This window comes from Amblyomma maculatum, chromosome 1 (genome assembly GCF_055883805.1).
Source record: "Amblyomma maculatum isolate TAMU_Amacu chromosome 1, ASM5588380v1, whole genome shotgun sequence".
Taxonomy (NCBI): Eukaryota; Metazoa; Arthropoda; class Arachnida; order Ixodida; family Ixodidae; genus Amblyomma; species Amblyomma maculatum.
Window position 1 is genome coordinate 356,453,904 of NC_139344.1, and position 13,364 is coordinate 356,467,267.

Genomic DNA, 13,364 nt, shown 5'->3' on the forward strand with positions numbered 1-13,364 from the left:
TCACAGTGCGGAAATTATGGTAACAGCTGCGTCGCTGACGACATTGTGTAGCAAGCTGCGCACTAATCCCCACCAGGCGTAATGTTGCACTACACTAGGCCATCGCGATATTTTTGTACCGGTGCGCCTCCTCTTCCAACGCACCCAGAATGCTCCGCTGCTGGCTCTCCATGACGTCACCTTTGCTAGGGACATCATGGCGGCGCCAGAGGCGGTCACTATGGCAACGCCACCATATACCCGTCTCCATGTATGTTTTTTTTCTTGCTCGTCTTTGCCTAACTATATATTTTGTTAATTGACATTCAATAAACACTTTTTGATCCATCGACCATTTATATATATTAGCACTTTTTCACTTTGACGCCGAAACACACGACGCTGCGTGCCATTTAATGCTTACGCATTAGAAACAGGCACGCATCTTTTGCGAACCCACAATTTGGACATCGACATTAGCTCGCTTGGCTATTTCGACGTCTGGTTGGATTTTTGCTATAATCAACTGATTACTCCACTTCGACCACACGATTTCTCTGGCGAAATTCATTGGTCCTCTTTCGCATACGGTTGTTTTTTTTTTTTTTTTTCCTGTAACACTTTTCAGTTCCCCACAATCGTGATGGCAAAACTCTGGGAACAAGCTCCTTCGATCGAACATTGCCATTTAATCCTTACGCATTAAAAATAGGCACGCATCTTTTGCAAACCACAATTATGGCTATGGGAGGCATCTATAATGCACGGCGCGATGAAGAGGTCATGCACCGAGCACGAGGAAGCGCGTTTCGTTGCCGAAGTTAGAAAGAAAAAATTGTCTTGAGGAATGAAAGACACAGTGATCACTGCCTCAATTCCTATAGTGGGCACCTCACCCATGCCGTAAAAGATAGGGTGGAGGAAGTGAAAGAAGGTAGTAGCGGGTAGCTGCCGAAGAATTTCCACCAACAGCAGCATAGCATTTTGTTCCTCTTGGGCACAGGATTATAGTCTTATCTGCGTTCCATGCCCAAATTGAAGAAGAAGCTACTTGGCACAAAAGCCGAATGATATTATTTTTGGGCGGGCAGTTGCCTCTGTCTCGTTTTCAGTGTCTGCCAATTTCATTAATTTTGAACGAACTGTACTTGAGAAAAGGAAAATGAAAGATATTGTTTTTTGAACAATGCTCGCGGTTTATTCAATTTTATTTTTCATGTGGCTGTTTCTTATTGAGATCACCTTTCGTACATGAATTCGTCATCGGTCACTTTTCTCCGCGAAGATATTCAGACTGGGTCATCTCACTTTCAGCCCTGCATGGTATTGCTGCATTCAATTGATTGACTGTTGACTGTAGGACTACTATTGACCGCATACGCCTAGCGTTCTATGTTACCGCTTATCTCCTGCGACAGTTGCGGTCACGCGTTAATAACGTCAATTCTGAAATTGATTTCTGCCGTTGCAATAATTATCAATAATTAATAAAGAGCAAACAACAAGCATATGTTTGGCTATATGTAAAAATCTGAGTTTATGGTGCGTTTATAAAAGGCAATAATTTTTTTTTATTTTTTGTTGGAATGCATGCTGATTTTTCAAGGAATTACAGACGGAGAAGCTGTGCATGAAAAAAGCGAGCCCCCACAATAGTGTCCGAAAACCGGGTACGATTATAATTAAATTCGGTGCGGTCATTTTTGAACGCATAACCTCAAGAGTGAAAAAGGAGTGTACGACTCTGAGCATTTCAACTCCTCTAAAATTCCGACAATCGACGCTCACTTTTCTGGTTTGAGGTGATAAAAAAAAAAAAAAAAAAAAAAAAAAAAACGAAAAGCGCAATAATTTTTTCCTCTTATTTTTTATTTGCGAAGTTTATTGCCTCAGGGCATAAAATGAATGTTATGATGGATGAAGGGTGTGGTCAAATAAATGAAAAAAGGTTGGCTGATGCAATGAAATCGAGGAGTGAACGATGATGCGGTCCCAGTGTCCAAACAGCATATGACTGCGGATTATGGGGGGAGAGGCCAGCTGCCACCAGGTGCCGGATCCGCGTTGGCTTCAACGCTGGACAATCCCATATTTCTAGACTTGCAGATGGGGAACCCAGAGTGTGGATATAAATACCGAAATTGTGGCCACTTTCGGATCACTGCTGGTGTTAGGGCCACCCCAACTCTAATCCTCCGAAGCGCCACCTCCTCTGCACGGGTTAGACCGCGGGGGAGGCTTACCGTACACGGAGGTATAAGAGCACGTGTACGGCGCCGGAGGTGCTCCTTTCTTGTTAAAAGCAGGGTGGCATTGTCCAATTTTATAAGGTTTGGCGATGTCGATGTTGAGTTTGAAAGGCGGGTCGCAGAATCTACTTGGCTTTGAGCACTTAAAAGGTCACGCGGGGTCCATTCAATACGAATTGGATTTGGTATGCGAGCCGCTAGACTGTGTATGTTCTGGCAGATTTCCGGGCTACTACTAACTCGTCTAAGTAGCTTTGTCACCTGGAGAGCATCTGTACGTATGATAATATGGGCCGTGGGAAGCATGGGAATGGCGGTCACAGAGCGAAGCGCCTCTTGCACTGCAAGCAGTTCCGCACAAAAAGAAGATGGAGGTTCCGGTAATTGAAATGTTGACGTCTTGTTCAATGAAGATTTGCTAGGACAGTAAACTGCTGTTATCACTTCACAGGCTTTGATGCTTGCGTCGACGTAAATTATAATGGAACCATGTGGCAAGCGGGCGTCTTGTTCCATAATTCGGTCGCGAAGTGACGACGCCGTTTCCTGTGTTCTTGGTCGGCGTAAATCAGTTGGCTTGTTATCGCTCAGCTGTACAAAACGCCATGGAGGAAGAACTGGCAGTGGCGGTGGTAGCATTGAATGTTTCGAAGCATAAGCCTTCAGAGCGCACGTTGCGTGAGAGAGTGTGGCCTTAAGCTTGCGCGCATCACGTCGTTGCTGCACCAGTTCATCTATTGTGTTTAGTTGTGCATTTTCTTGGAGCGCCACGACTGGTGTAATGCGAGGGAGGCAGGTGATGACCCTCATTGCCTCTCGATTTATAGCCTCAAGTCGATCCCATTGGGCCCTTGTCAAATGCTGAACTTGGGCTTGATAAACAAGGCGCGGTTGCACAACTGCCCTCACCAACTGTCTCGCAACATCTGAGCGAGCGCCGCCCATTTTTGGAGCAATGCGTCTAATTAAACCCAGTGTCTGTAACGCAAATGGAAGCCGAATATAGCTATGTTGTAGGCTTTACTTCACGGTCTGGAACGCACGCAAATGTACAAACTTGGTTTGAAAATTTTATCTACATTCTTCAAACGTATCCCTAGAAACAATATCATTGTCACTCACAAAATTTATTTTCTCGTGATGCGCACGGTTGTTACTCTGGGCACGTCTAAAGGCTGGTTCACATGCAAGCGATTGAGCGAACTCGGCGGCGAGCGGCAGCGACAAAGCGAAAATTTTCCAACCTGTCGGTTGGAACTGCGTCGCTCTCGCCGCCCGAGCCGCCTCGACAGTTGAAAACAGGCTTTTGCATTGCCGCGGCAGACATCGTTTTCGCTTGCATGTGGAGAGGTTTAAACCTCCCACCGTGAGTGAAAAATTAACTCGGTTTATCCTACTACTAAATATAATGGCGGGAGCTATGCTCTGAATAACATTACACACTTACTTCTTCGCCATCAGACGTTCTAAATTTGGTTGAAAGTTTATTTAGAGCATCCGCTCTCCTGCTACTGTTCTCAAAGGTCAAATGAAGCCGGGATTTGACCTCTAAGGAAGGAATGCAGTCTGTCACATGCGCCATCGCTATGGCCGAGGTGCATTCATGGGCGCAACGTCATGTGTAAAAAAATGTATTCCTTTATGGCAAACAGAATAGCGATCTCCAAATTTGACCTGGATCACCCCCAAATCTGGCCCGGGTACAACAAAATCGATGCCCAGCCTAATTCGACTATACCGAACCCGATGACGACCTCCAATTTTGGCCTGGGTTACACCCAAAGGTGACCCGGGCCATACCCAAAATTTAGTCTTGACCGATTTGGATCAGAATTGATGTTGTGCCTAATTCAACTATGGTGAACACAATAGTGACCGCTAAATTTGGCCCGAACCACCTCCAAATTTGATTTCGGCCGATTTGGTTAAATTCTTTAGTACATCATGTGTAAAAATCGTCATTATGTAAATAATTTACTCAACCATACAACCCTCGCGTCTTCCCAAATTACTAAAAAACTTAGAGCTACTTGATATTCGGCTTCGGCAGCGTCGAATCATCACTTTTTTTTGTTAGTTTGTTTGTTTCCATTATACATACGTGCACTGTTGGATCGGCCAAGAATCAAGAGGCAGAAGGAGAGTTTGGTAATAGGATGGGAAGAGAAAGTAAAAACGGCAAAACACGAAGAAAGAAACAAGGTCGTAAGGCACAGGTGGGAGCAACACTTAGGGCTCTGCATCATCATCATTATCATCATCATCAGCCGGACTATACCCACTGCATAGTGAATACCTCTCCAATTTTCCTCCAATTAACCAAGTGCTGTGCTAGCTGCATCCACTTGACCCCTGCGAATTTCTTGACCATCATCCACGCATCTAATTTTCTGCCGCCCCCTGCTACGCTTTCTTTACCTTGGAATCCTTGGTGTCTGCAGTTAAGTATAATATAGGAAAATTTAACAAAGTCGATGCGGTTCCAGTAAGAAATTTTGAAGGACGGAACAAACAGACCGGCGGATGTACCCAGGTATAGCGGTGCCAGTAGAGAGTAAAGGAGGACTGCTCAATCTAAGGCGGATGAAAGGGTTCCTCCAACAACAGTCTTCTCTACATGGCGAACGAGGCAAGAAGTAGTCTACTGATTCCTTTCCACCACAAAATGCTCAATTCGGGAGGAAGCGCCAAACTATACGACTCAGCGGCTGAATGCGAGTGGATGCGGCTAGAGCTGGAGCGCAGTCTCGTCATAGAGACCTCAATCTGCTGAGTTTTGCGAGATTTCTTGCTCCATAGATATCTGAGGTGTTGGTAATCGACAGACCTCAAACGTTGCAATTAACGCGCTTCATAAGGTACGTCTCCGAAACCTGGCTGCTGTGATGCATGCGCTAGGCGAGATGATACGATACAAAACGAGTGATGGACGCATTTGCTATATATGGTGTTGGTAACTCCATTTAATGTCTAGATCTCTATAATTGTTAGTATGAGAAGGAAAAAAAAGCCAAAGATGTGAAAGACTGGACACACAAATAAAATACGAAAAAGAACAATGGGTGTATTAACAATTAACCATTCGATTACAAATACACTTCTTCGTTCCGCACACGCACGTTCGCACAGTTTTCCAGCGGCCGCTTTCCGCTCACTCTCTCGCACATTTATTCACGCGCCCGCTCTCATTGTCGACGCACCGCGCACTGCTGCTCGGTGTCCCGTGATCGCACTCTCTCACACCAAAACATGGACGCTGTATTCGCTGCGCACTAGGCCCATTCCAAAAGAAAGCGCCACAACCAAAGCAAGATAAACACGGACAGCACGGCGCTAGCCACCGAGGCGCCGACTCGTCGGAGGCACGCTGCAGGTGGAGGTTGTCAGTTTACATGTTCCAGAGGCGCACTCATGGGACGCTCACGTGTGGTTCAAGGTTCACACAGCCTCCGCCCAGGCGGGGATTCCCGGCGCAATAAGTAAGCCGCTAACACTATACTGTCACCTATTACATAGCTGTCACCTGGTACCCATAGCATAATATCACGCACCATCGCACAACATCGACGGAAGAAGATGAGTGGTAGGACGATCGGTTAAGGAAGAAGAATGAGGGTCAGATGGAAGTTTGTAGTCGTTGTCCTGCTTCCATCGATCCCTCTGTAAATAAACCCTCCTGTGCGTAAGCACATAGCAATATATTTAGTCATCAGCACGCATGCAGACCTTTGCAACGAGGGCCTCCTGGGCGTCACCATATTGCTCGCTGGGCTGTTGTGTGCGCCTGACGTCAACACGGTGGAGGCGGCAGCGGAACCGGTTTGCAACAGTCCAGAGAGGAGGCGTTTCGACAACCTCCTCGCCCGATGCAAAGGTCTATACGGAGCGATGGTGCTGCGGAACAAATTGAAATAATGGTTCGGTTAATTGCTCTGTAGCTATAACATAGTGTAGATTGCTGCTGGGCGAGTTGACAGAGCATAAAGGAAAACAGCGCTGGCAGACGAAGGACAACAAAAAGGAACACACACAAATGCGCAGTTGTGTGTGCTCCTTTTTGTTGTCCTTCGTCTGCCAGCGTTGTTTTCCTTTATAGTGTAGTTGTCATGGCAAAATTACACGCTTACACTTTTCGGTGTAGTGCGATCATTCATTCTACAACCAAGTGTCCGCTCAAAATATCGAAAGGGTCAAATGTGGAGGGAGTACTGATAAGGCGGATTTTAAGATGGGAGTATCGACAGGCGAAGCAACGGATGAGCACGATGAGCACAAACATAACTTTTGAAGAGGAAGTTTCAGTGCGACGGCAGCCAAATCGAGCCTTCAGCCTCAGTGTCGGCGGATGCCTGAAAGGGCGCTAACTCGGGCCTTTCCTTTCGTTTGGGAGGTGTGGCATTAGAATCAGCCTGCCATTACATTTGAATTCACGTTACCCAAGCAGGAGCTGCTAACTCGGGCTTCTCGATCCTTTCATGTGTTCAATTAGGATCTTGGTCTGAGCTAGTTTGTTCATAGATTTCAAAAAATTAACTCAGCGCGAAGAAACTGGACACAGGAAGAAGACATGCAACACACAAGACGGGAAGAAGACATGCAACACACAAGACGGGACAGCGCCCGTCCCGTCTTGTGTGTTGCATGTCTTCTTCCTGTGTCCAGTTTCTTCGGGCTATGTTAATTTCTTGAAATCCTTTCATATGGGAGGGTGATATCAGAATCAGCCTGCCAAAACCCTTTGCATTCTCGTTACCCCTATACGACACGCAGGCACGTCCATACGGTTAAAGCGGCAGTTTATATGTGGGCGGGTAGCTTACTCTCGCGTCATACCCTTAAAAGATGAGCCTAAGTGTCCCCAATAATGTAGCGCCCCACTGATATGGCATGATAGTGGAATAATGTATCAGGCAGAAGAAGCTTCCGCTTCCGTCCAGGTTTAACCAGAGCTAGACCGCAGCTAATTATTTATTCCATTGTAATAATGCTGTAGTCTTCTGGGATGTTTTGTAGCGCACAATTAAGATGGATTTCCCACTCACGTTGCATAGATTTTGTTCGGCTGTGGAAGGCGGTGCAATCCAATACGATGACATATATTCTTGCTTAGATTGGATGCAATGTGGCATATCGCAGCGGCTTTTTGGTATTGCGACCCCGGAACCTGTATATTAATATTTTGTGAGCAGCGCTGTAAAAAAAAATCATGAGACTGTAGCGTTAAAGTTTATATTGATGAGTAAGGACTTTACGCAACTGAAAACATTGGAATAGTCGCTGCCCACTAAGCGTGCCACAGTTTTGTTGTAACCTCTTTGTACTGTATTAACACGCCTTTAAAGAAACTACTGGAAAAACAAAACGAAAGCAAACGTCTCAATGGCTGTTAACCGGTAACGGACCGAACGTCTGGCCGAATTTTTCGCGTTTAGGTTTCATGGTCGTACTCTTATCTTTTTTTAATGGGAGTATTTCTATTCCTGAATAAGAGCGAGTTACCTCCTAGACTCAACCTGACTTTGAAACACGCGCTAGTTTTGAAAAAAAAAAAAAAAATAATAATAATAAAATTAAATTAACGAGCGGAATGTAGCACTAGCACGGCCTGAAATAATTGCTGGTATTCATTTTACTAGTGCAGACAAAATTAAACCATGGTCAGATAAAATTCATGACATAAAGGAAATGATTTGCGCGTTCTGTAGCTGGGTTCATGGCTGGGACTCCAGAACTCTTTGCTTGATTATAGTGAGCCGTTTCCTTCTCTTTGTTAAAACGGCTTGTGCCACGTTTAAGCACACCACTGAGACACTTAAACTACCACGCCAGTGCGTGCGAAAGTGGGCGATTAAGTCACGCAGTGTCTCCATGGTGACCCACTTTTCCGGCAGTGAGAGGCGGAAAACACTTAAATAGGCCGACCTCCAACTCAGGACACTTCAGAACAATAGTGCATTCAGAACCGCAGCCTTGCCTTGCGCCCTGAGTCGCAGCGAGGCGGCTAACAGGCCGTAGTCAAGGGATGAAAGGGGAGAGGGGGGGGGGGGGGGGGAAATCGCACTCAGCTTTACAGAAAACAAAGGCGAGCGCCCAGCGAGAGCGAATCTCGCCACCAGACCACCCGAGGGACGCGAATAGAGATAATTGTGGTAATTTTGTGGCGGGGCATTCCGTGAGGCGCGGGGCCTTGAACTTGAAGGCCGCCGGCGAAGCCTGCGCGGTGACGTCCGCGTATTGCAGAGCACATGTCTTCCTGATGCCGGCTGTGCAGTTTAGACACATTTTGTGCTCAACACAACGAGCAGATGATAGAACAAGCTGTAAACACATATCGTGCGCCGCTCTGGATCGATGCACTCGCTTCTTCGCGCAGTTAAGGAAAAGCGAATGCGTCAGAAGCATGAGATCGTTCCCGGTACTTGGTCGTCTACACCAATCAGTGATGTGCGTCTTTGCGGTCGCGAATTCAAGCCGTAAACGGTGCAAGTAACGGGAGCAACAGCAGCTCACCTCAAACCTTGTCTCCTGTCACGAACTTATCGTATCGATTTACACAGGATGCAATCCATCCTCCCAACTCCAGCAAAAGAAAAAAGAAAATATACAAGACTGCGCTTATGTCTGCTTATGGCGAAAGCCAGTTTAGAGGTCTGTTTTCACTAATCGTCATTGTCATCCCTACTGTCATCATCATCATCATCATCATCAATATCGCTACTATCATCATCACCGAATGCATCGTCATTGTGATCGCTATATCATAACATATCATCACTAACTACATCGTCATTGCCATCTCTACTATCATTCTCACGCTACACAAGGAGTATTTTACGATCAGTATCTCGCGGCGTCCGGCGTGGAGTAGTGGTTTGTGCGCACGGCTAGGGACCGGAGAGATATATAGTGGTTCGATTCCTCGTGGATCACAGATCTTTTTCTTTGTCTCAGTTCGTGCGAACATTTCCTGCGGACATTCTGTCATATTTTCCATTTACATACTTGCAGTCATGCGTGTGGCTTTGATAAAGGCATACACCCCCCCCCCCCCCCCCTTCCCTCCTCCTATTTCGCTATTTATATAGTTCTTACAAGAAGTGAAAGTGGTTCTCCTACGTTCACTAAGGCTTTAATTTAGAGCAGGTAGTATCGCCTGGGCGTGCGCGTTAGCAGCAGCCCAGCACTTTAAGATGACCTCGTCCACCTTCCGAAACTACAGGGCACCAAGCAAGGCCGCGTCCGCTGCTCGTCGTACGTCCTCCGTGCATGCACAACCACGAACAGCAGGGCCGCGGGTCCTCGCTAAACAACCGACTTTTCCTTTTTCTCTCCGCCCTGTCCCCGGCGCGCGAAGACGCTCCGTTTTTCCTCCAAACGTCACTGTATTATGTGGCGCGCGCGAGGGGCCCGTTTACATACACGTTGGTGTGCCTGCGTGTGTAGACACCACGCTGCACGACAAGTGTTCACGGCAGGGCGGCACCTCTTCCGCCGCGCTTCGCACCACCACCATTCAACGGGAAAAGAGACGAGGGCGAGAGGGAAAAAAGAGAACCGCGTAGCGTCTCTGTTCCTGTACCAGAAACTCACTTGTTTGGCGGCTGCGGAGCTTGCCACTCGAAGAAGAGCCCGGGGTATCCCGCGGAGTTCCCTCCATCGACTGAGAGCGGACCTCCGTCGCGGCGCCGGTAGCTGGTGGCCATAGCCGGAGATCTGCCAGGATGGTAAAATCCACGGGGCAGGTGAGGCCATGTGTACGTTTATTTGCGAAGAATACGTAAAACAGCTCACTTATATGCTGCAGCGCGGCCGGTGATGCCTATTTGTCGTGATTCGTTCACTTTGCATGTTTGTGTTTCGTTTCTCACGTAGTGGGCACATGTTGCCCATGTAGTGGAGTAGTGGAGGGCTAAAGAATCAAATTCAACTAGAACATAGGAAGAACAATCTTATTGTATAGCCGCATATATCAAGTTTTCAGAATATCAACTAGTGACTATCTGAAGTTTCACGTCAGTTTACATCGTACCAGTGCTGTACGTTCGTGGTGATAATGGTTTTATGTAGCCTCACTTGTAAATCCTGGCGCTATTATTTACCCGCTAGGGCTATTTCTACGCACAAATGCATCTCTTTTCTACTGTTTCTTTTGTAACCTATGCTCGGAGCAAGTTCTAACAAAAAAAAAAAAAAGAAAACCAATTTAACCCCTTATTTGACGCCCGACGGCTTCAGTTGATAGCCTAAAAAAATCCAGCGTAACTGCATGAAAACTGCGCGACATTATACGCCATTTCTGGGAAACGAAATTAAACATAATCAGGCAATGTCAGCGCGCATTAAATATTCACCCATGATGGAAATGAACTCCATGTCCTATAGATGCGTCCCTCAAAGCCCGCACGCCCCTTAAAGCCATATACACGCTATTTACGCACAACGTTTTCGTTCAGGAACTCTGCAAGATCAGCCCAAAGAGCGGCAGTGATCCACTGAGAGGAGGGAGAGGTATACAGGATCGGCCTCATTAAGGGGCGATACCCTCTCCCTCTCCCGCCGCATACCCGAAAGGTTCAAGGTCACTATTACATGCGAGCTGAATCGCTGAACAGCCTCCATGTTCCAAGGTTTTTGAACTCGCGAAAGCTCGCGTGCACAGCCATTTGGGAGGAAAACAAGCGAAGAGAAGAACAAATAAGACGCGCGGGCTTTCAGGTGTGCGGATATAAATTACCCCGTCGGCAATCGCGAAACTGAGCGCGTTGTGGTGGAGCGACGGGCTGAATTTGGGCAGCTCCTTATGCACTTCGGGCGAATGTAGACGGAAGCTTCGTACGGTTGAAGGAAACGGGAAAGAACGGATCTCTGCTCGATGCGTCGCGCAGCTCATTCGCGCGTTAATTTAGGCAAAATAGGTAAATACAAAGCCTGGCGACGTGACGTCTGCTTGTCAACGCTGACGTATATGTGCCGTTGTATGCCGTCGTCACCGCCCCACATACTGCGACGTGGTCATCGTCAAGGAACCTGGAACGCGGCTAGGTCCCTTCGCAACCCGTATGTTTTTTATGTGTGTAAATTTTTTGGTCGCGGTTAATCGGTTTTATCGTGCCGGGTTATCAAACTTGGAAGCTCAAATCGTAGGTAATCTCTCGGCTGCAAATTTAATCAGTTAATATCCGGATGATGATGATGATGATGATGATGATGATGATGATGATGTCGTCGGTCTTGAGTGCAACAAGTCGCAGATATATATGTCGGTTAGGTCGTTCTCCTTGGCACGCATATAAAGTTCATTTACAAACTATTTACGAAACAACCAGGACGGCCGCTACAGACTTAGAAATTATTTGGAACTACAGGCGAGAGCCCGCACTTGATGAAACTATAGTTAGTAATCTTACCCAGACCACGAGTCACCGCCAAGCACAGCTGTAGTCCGCGCACGGCCTACTGAAATCGTTTCCCGCGCAAATTGTGCGAAAACCAGCTGCGTACCAGTGTTCGGGTCACTAACCCATTGGAACGCGCATCAGGCAGTGGTTCCCGTCCACCTGTACTCGTTGAATGCGCCGTTTCCCCATCTACAGAAAAGTGGGGGAACAAAACAAAGCAGGCACGCGCTAGCGTGCAGCTGACTGGGCCAGTGATCGACACATCCGATGCCGATCGTCACGGTACGTCCCTCCAGTGGGAAAGTGATTATCGGTCACACACCCGCGCAGAAGTCTCATCGAGGACCAGCTTGACCACGCGAAGTAGCATCAATTCTTCCTCGTGTGGTGGCGGTTTATTGAGCAATAAAAAATGATTGAAAAGGGTGCTGCCGGCTGTCTAAAATCTGGCGGTAAGGAGAGGACATGTTGACTACAAATACGAACTGTTTCATTTCTTTGTGCAGCTGGCGGAAGCGAAAGATGTGGTTTTGATTATCGTTTTTGTTCGCTAGGATCTACCACGGTCCGAGAGATATTACTGAGGCGAGGAAGAGAGTGAGGGCTCAAATGCAGCAGCCAATATATATGTCCCTCGCTGAAACGCCCACAGACATTTTCGTCGCCTTGTATCTCCTGCGCGATTATTGCGATCAAACCTTGTTTATATTTTGCATCCAGTGCTTGATTCTGCAATGTTATCAGCGGTATGCTATAATCGGAGTGAAAAGCTGTCATCGGCATGGGCCCTTCGTTCTGCCTTACCGCGAGTACATGTTGAGAGCACTTGCAAGTGTCAAACTAAAGGTTAGTCCTGCCGATAACCGTCCCCACAATGAAGAAAGTGGAAAATGGGTTCGGTAGGCTGAGAGGGGCTTGCCCTCAGAAGCGATTCCAGTAACTCCCGTTCCCGTCGGTCCCCGTAACCCAACTCATAGCGTTCTTTTTTTTTTTTTTTTTTTCGCGCAGAGTAAGCCACCCATGCAGCTTTTTTAACACGGAGCCTTGGTTGTAAAGGGCTTGTCATGGGGCTAGTCGGTACAGGCTTATGGAATAATATTTTTGCGCAGGGAAGAGGGAAGTACTGGGAAGTAAGAGGGAAGTACTGGGCGAGTCTGATAGGTGCGCAGAATCTTTTTGGTGAGGATGCTAAATTTAAGAACTTATATTCATGGAAACACCGGGAAAATGGCAGTAACAAATTTTAATGCTGATTATACAAAAGCGCTTACAAGATTAATGGGAAGTTTACCGAAAGTTTCGAGGGGAAACGCGGTAATAAGCTTACTTCGTTCAAAAGTTTATAGGCAACTGCGCCTTTGATCGACGCCGCACATTGCCCGGCCATCGACAGCGATGTGCATGGGGTCGTCGGGTACAGTCAGAATGGAACAGGGTTATTGCAATTCGACGAAGTTTTCAACACCCAGAAGCATCGCCCTCCCGAGAAAAATAATAATGAGATCCATTTTCCAAGCTTTCAATGCGTTCGGTTCGAAGTCCGCCTGACTCTAGAGCGCGTCGGCAAACACCCGAGGATTTGCGCGGCTCTGAAATTAGGGGCGGTAAGAAGCTTATGTAAAATCCGGCCTTCACAGTTCAGGAATAAAACACGCAAAAAAGTAGACTCAATACATTAAAGCATTGTCTCTTTCTTTCGCGCAGAATCCCTCTCGAAGTTTCGTTGTGTACAAGAAAA

General features: G+C 47.0%; 1 long non-coding RNA gene across 2 annotated transcripts in view; it reads right to left on the reverse strand.

Moving 5' to 3' along the window:
* The window catches only part of LOC146207890 (uncharacterized), a 29,360-nt gene extending 19,416 nt beyond the window's left edge, over positions 1–9,944 (reverse strand). The window contains exon 1 of one of the 2 annotated variants that reach the window (XR_014703351.1): positions 9,819–9,938. This is a non-coding gene — a long non-coding RNA (uncharacterized LOC146207890). Of the gene's footprint in view, positions 1–9,818 lie in introns of both variants that reach the window. The other variant, XR_014703352.1, reaches the window with a different exon arrangement.
* Positions 9,945–13,364: the final 3,420 nt, after the last annotated feature.